Source organism: Pinus tabuliformis, chromosome 3_2 (genome assembly GCF_031772625.1).
Source record: "Pinus tabuliformis cultivar Carrire ecotype Pingquan chromosome 3_2, CPIR1, whole genome shotgun sequence".
Classification (NCBI taxonomy): Eukaryota; Viridiplantae; Streptophyta; class Pinopsida; order Pinales; family Pinaceae; genus Pinus; species Pinus tabuliformis.
This window is the reverse complement of record NC_142302.1, coordinates 434,039,648-434,046,264: the sequence shown is the minus strand read 5'-3', so window position 1 is coordinate 434,046,264 and position 6,617 is coordinate 434,039,648.

Genomic DNA, 6,617 nt, shown 5'->3' with positions numbered 1-6,617 from the left:
TCAGGGGCGTGGACGAGGTCGAGGTTAAATGGGACCAGGAAGGGGTCGCAGATAGCTGATTTGTTACAATTGCGGAGGGCCAGGGAATTATGCCCGCGATTGTACAAATACGATGAGAGCATCATGTTTATATTGTACTCAGTTTGATCATGAGATGGAGGACTACCCTACACTGATAGCGAGGCTGCACGACAAAGGGATACTCCAGCCTCCCTCGACTCAGAATTTGAAAATGATGAGGTCTGGGCCGCGTGAAGAGGACCCGAATGTAAACATCGTGCTTAGAAGTAGTATCATGACTTGAGATGGCAAAGGTAAGTAGCCTAAAGAAAGTGCGTGGGTTTGCAAGGCTCCTACAAAGGAACCTGAATTTGATTTGGAGTGCGCGAAGGAGACATTCATGGAAGCTAAGAAGAGCTTCATGCAGTCCTCCACTTCAGGTAGTAAGGATCCACTAGGACCGGAGATGGATCCTTCAATGCTCACTACCTTTCTAGAGACATGTATGAAGCTGTTGCGTGACAGCAAGGCTGTGAAAGAACTGCAAGAACATATCACTAGGTGCGATGGGTCAGGAGAACTTCGTGTAGTCCGAAAGCTCGGGAAACATACATCGCGAACAGGAAGGGAAATGAGATTGACTATGCAAATCGGAGAGTATGAAATGGATCAAATAATTCTGGATCTAGGATCAGACGTGAATGTGTTGCCAAAGAAGACTTGGGAGCGCATGGGCCGACCCGCTTTATAGTGGTCTCTTATTCAATTACGAATGGCGAATCAGCAGAATATCCTATCGATGGGAAGATTGCAGGGAATAACAGTAGACATCGAAGGTGCGAGCGTGCTTGCAGATTTCGAGGTGATAGAGATTGTTGATGATAGCAAGCCCTATCCCACGCTATTGGGAATATATTAGGCTACTGATATGAATAGAGTGATAAATCTAAAGAAGCGCAAAATGATCTTTGAGAAAAAGTCATTGCGCGTAGTGGTACCTTTAGACCCTACGGAAGGATCGTGCTACATAGAGCCAGTGTGCAACGATGAGAGCGACGACGAGTTAGACTATATCTACAAGATAACCACTCGAGAACAGGATTGGGTGAATCCTACAGTGGATGGTTGGATTTCATGGGAGTGTGAAAGCTCCTGCACATCAGATTCGGATGAGGAAACAGAACGATGGCAATACCGGTTACACGAGGTAACCATGCTCAATTGCAACAAGATGATAAGATCACTACGCTGCGTGACAAGAGAGGTAAGGGATCTCCCTGTGTATGATGGGTTGACAGCGGTGGATGAATTCCTAAACAAATTTGAGAGTGAAGTGCCAAAACAACAGCAGTTCGATGCTCTGAAATGGGCACTACACGCTATGCCCACAAGGTGGTGGGGTACACATCAAAGAAGTATTGAGAGTTGGCGCAAATGTAGAAAGATGATGCGCTTATGATTTGGGAAGCCTCAGATGTGGGTGGAAGCCAGGCATGATGGACGAAACAGCCTATGTGCTCCCTTTCCAGATGGGTACAGGCATATGGTATACAACCTACATGAACGCACACTGCTATCACGATAGGAAATAGGAACAACAAGTAGAAGTAGGCAAGACAAGTGTGCGAACAGAAAAGTATGATAAGACCTAGCGTGTCGAAAATCATACACGAGGAAGCCTTTGCCAAGGTGTGCGAAGTGCTGAACAGAGTTCACCATGTGAGACGCACCGATTGGGACCTACATGTGCCAGTGGTTGTGTGGGCTTATAGGACCATGTGCAAATCTCTGACCGCGCAAGCACTTCCGAAGCAGAAGCTTGAAGCAGGGGTTGTAATCCCTGTGGCGCATGCGAATCTGAATCTGCACGTAACAACACCCGTAGATACGACGTTCCGCGCAGACCGAAACGAAGAAATCACACAGCTACGTGAAACAAAAAATATAAGACTTGAGGAAGAAATCCGACGGGGAAACTTTAGACCTCACGAACTTGAAAAAGACCAAGTACGGCTAAGGGAGAAAAGCACTTTAATGGACGCAGAGGTCAAGAAGCTGGAAAACGAAATAAAGGAAGAAATTCTTGTCAAAAAATCGAGGATGGCAAGGCAAGGTGCGTACGGTCATACTGACAAATTGGAAAAGTATCATCGTGAATTGGTTAGTCTGCTGCCTTAGCTTGGACCGCATATCACTAAATGTAGTGACCAGGGTAGCGCATTGCAAATAGTAGAGTGCACGACGCCAATCACCATAATGGAAGATGAGGATTCTCCGCGAACTAGGCTAAGGGATGGGATGGAGCCCCACACGGGTGGTGTGACCACCTGAATAGCCATAGGAAGAATAGTCTTAGCGTTCCAGGAAGTTGAAAGGGACCGCGGGACTATAAAATATTCTACCTTGGAGCTCCGTGATATTGGAGATGCGCGCAAAATCAGAACTTCACAGGGTTTGCGACCGTGCATGGAGGGTTGTGCTGCTGCATGGGTTGGCTAGGAAGTGACCGTTGGTTTCACTATTCATGATGGGATGTTCGATTTGAGGCCAAATGGAGAGGGCGGCGAGCATTTAAGATGCGAGTTATGGGCAAGATTTCGGAAAATCTGCCACCAAGAAAGCATTAATGGCTCAAAATTAGGGGGAATGATTGAATTCGAATTCGAAAGGCACTATAAAGCTCAAAGGGATAGCCAGCGAACAACACTTGGTCATTTGAGAATTGAGCGCTTGAGCAGAGCATAGAGCATTGAAAGCCGAGCGATAATTGAGCCCCTAAGTTCATGAGAGATAGAATACAACCTAGAGATGATGACTACCACTAAGGATGGCTTGGGAATTGAAGAGGTAACCACCAGCGAGGCCACACAGACCCAAATGGTAGAGGATGTTCCAGAAGACACCGGGATTGTCATAGAAATCCCCAAATTACCGCGAACACTGAGGCCCAAGAAGGATAAACAGGCAATGGGTCCAGCACGCATGTCCCTGAGGAATCTGCGGCACAGCAAACTATCCATGGAAGAGAAGGGGAAAGCAGTCACAATAGAAATAGATGAGGAAGAAGAAGACTCACAAGCCCTGATTGCCGCAACAGAAGAAGAAGAAGAAGAAGTGGAGGAGGATATCCAACCGTTGCGCTCTGCAACAAAACTGCCAGCGTATGTCCCTCCATGGAAAGGGAAAACCAAAGTGCTGAAGAACTTGGACAAAACGAAAAGCTCACTCCAGACCCCGCTCCTCCCTAACGACATTGTACTTAAGGGCACGCACCTAGGCTACGTAACAACCATGAAATTTGAAGACTGGGACCTCGCTGACAACGAGAAGTTCCAGCACCTAGATACCGTGAACTTAATGAAGTAGAACATCGAGGGGGCGGTGATCACATTAGAGCCACAGAAATGGCTGCGCGGTGTGGAAAAGGTCAGGTTGCTGCATTTTTTATGGATACCACATTTCCACCGCGCGCCCATCACCATTTTCGTCATCAGGCAGCTGCTTTACCTGGTGCATGATGGGTATCTATGGCTGGAGGAGCCTATTCCCATCACGGCAGACCTCTTTCACCAGATTTCTTGGCTCCCCTGTAAAGGAAAGGACCCTGCGACTCTAGCTGGAAAAGGTAGCAATTTGGATCTTGCAGAAGCCATGAAGGTAAAATATAAGCTGGAGAAGAAGAAGAGGGGCTACATCATCTCCAGCATCAAGGAAAAAGGGGTGCACGTAGCAACCCAACTTTTGGCTGGCAAAGTAATGAGGAAGTGCCGCACCGATGAGGTATCGGCGTCGGTGGTCGCGCTGGCCGAGTAGTGCGCGGAGGGGGTCCAGTTTAACTCAGCTGAATTCCTCTGTGAGGATTTTTTGATAAACTATCACGAAGCCCAGGAGAAGGGTAATACATTCCACTACACGTGGTTGCTATTATCCATACTGCTCGTAGCAGGAGAACCATCGGAGGACAATTAGTTCCCCAACATTGATAGAGGGTTACCAAAGGCCACCAAGGACACGAAATGGATTTGCGACATCAAAATTTTATGGGTGCTCATGGAGACGAGCATCCGGATGTGGATCAATAGGAGGCTGCTCATGTCACCTATGGTGCACAATAGTCTACAGAGTTTTGCAGACTTCAAAGCTGATATGCACAACATCTATATCAAGGCGCGAAAGGATTTAGCGAAGCAGTGGATGAAGCTACCATTTGTAGCCACTGACGACGTGATTTTTACTGTCTTGGAGACATGGCCTCCCGAATGGCGCGCTCCAGACTTGACACGACTAGAGAAGGCAACAGCCCAGAAGAAAAAGGACGATGCTAAGTTGCACGTCACTCAATTAGTAGAGAAAAGGTAGAATGGAAAGCAACAATTGACGTAAGGGCAGTGCGCGAAGCAGCACAAAAAGCCGTGGATCATAAGAAGCCCGCAGAAGCAGCAACAGTAGTGTAGGCAGCAGAGGCAGAAACAACACAGGCAGATGAGGGCTGTAAGGACCACAATGAGACTATATACATTTTTTTTTTTTTTTTTTTACAGCAAATACAACCAGAAAAGAAGCGCATTGAAATTTCAAATTTATTTAGCACACACATTCCTGACACTCATTTCAGGAAAACATATCATAACATTTACATATGTTTAACTAAGATCAATAGTAATGAAATACATGTGTACCATTCACCAGAAGGCGAGACTCTGCTTGCTCTGTTGTTACTGGTATTCCCTTGTAGCCGGTCACCTCCGTGAGTGAATGATGACGCACTTGATCTGAATGCGAAGACCCACCAGTTAACCTCCCAGCCTACTCCTTGGGTACTCTTCTTTCCCGCGGACCCCCGAGCTGCAATGGGGTTGTACAATGGAGGAAAGCACTAGCTGGTAGAGGAGAGCACACCTTGGCTCAAGAGTCCCCTCTCTAAAATCCTCTACCTCACCAAACTCACTATAGCTTTGTAATCACTACTCTGACATCATCTCATCCATCCAACAATAGGGTTCCCAAAAAGTCCCTTCTCCCATGGCTTGCCCCTTCTTTTATAGGAGTCCTCATAGGTGACACTTGTCATGTCATGCATAATTAATTATTATTTTATTTTTTTTATAATTCAATAGCTTGATTATTCACCCACCCATGTGTCATTCTCACATCAAGGGTCTCCCAAAATTATTTACTTAAATTTTTATTTAAAACCAATATTTTCCTCACCTCAACAAGATTCCTATTTCTTCTCCTAGTTGTCTCTTTATTCCCCCTTTTTATTCCTTAATTTGTGTTCATTACTTAAAGTCAATTAATGAGTCAAGATTTGATCCCCAATCTACTCCCTAATTTAACTCAGGTTATCTCTTAGATGGGTATTCTTATGTTGGTTGTTGACGCATGGAGCTTCTCTACATTTCTCTAAATTTAATTTATTTTTCTCATTTTAATTCACCTTCCTATTTTCTTAATTAGGTTTAATTTAGTTTAGGATTAATCTTTATCCTTACAATTATGTTTATCTTTCCCCTTTTTCCTAATTAAACCACATAATCTTCCTAGTACTTTCCAACATGGGAAGGATAGAATTTTTAAGGTACTCTATTTTAATTCTTACTATGATCCTCCTTATTCCAAGTTTTATTTTTGATTTAATTACATTGGTTTCTAATCATCATTTACCCTTGATGTAAATTTACCTAGTTTTCATTCCTTGCTTATATTCATTTATTATTATTTATTTTTAAAGATTCCAAGGGTGCCAAGTTTGGTTGTGCCCTTCAAGAACTTCCCTAGAAGTTCCAAGGGTGCCACACCTAATAGTTTATTTGTGATGTCAGGGGTGCCAGTTTGGTTGTGCCCTTCAAGAACTTCCCTAGAAGTTCCAAGGGTGCCACACCTAATAGTTTATTTGTGATGCCAAGGGTGCCAAGTTGGTCGTGCCCTTCAAGAAATTCCCCTGAAGTTCCAAGGGTGCCACACCACTTTCCCTTCAAGCATCCAGTGGCTACGAGTAGAAAGTATAGCGCAATGTCATAGACTACTATCATCTCTTATGTTGCCTGCTATAGTGAGACTAATGGTGTCGGGGATCAAGGGATCTGCCTTGATGCGCGCCCCCCGGTAAAGTCCTCATGAGCGACCCAACTTTGGGACCTGCCCTCATGGCATCGTGATCTTCAAGGCGAAGGTGTTTCATCCCTTCCAACCCAAGTCACGATGGGAGTGCTAGTGGGTGAGATCAAGGACTCTGTCCCACCCCTCCCACGTAGTTCCATCCACCTGTACAACCCCATCACCCATATGTGGGTCATTCGGTCAAGCAACTAGTCTGTGCCTGCAACCATTTACATATCATCAGAATATAGTTAAACATATATGGCAGATTTCAAGATCGACTTAGACTTTAAAAGATAAAATAATATGAATTTTCATCAAACCAAGTGTCATCGACATGTCATATGCGAGTATCTCTGATGGTTTCCTGCCATACTCAATAATCATCAGTAACAAGGTTTGTCAATGTTAGTCATTATCATAATAGCATCATTAACAATTCCTGGTCATTCACATCATTGTCCATTGTAAGTCTGAACTAAAGGAAGTAGGTAACATAGGGAACACATCCCTTA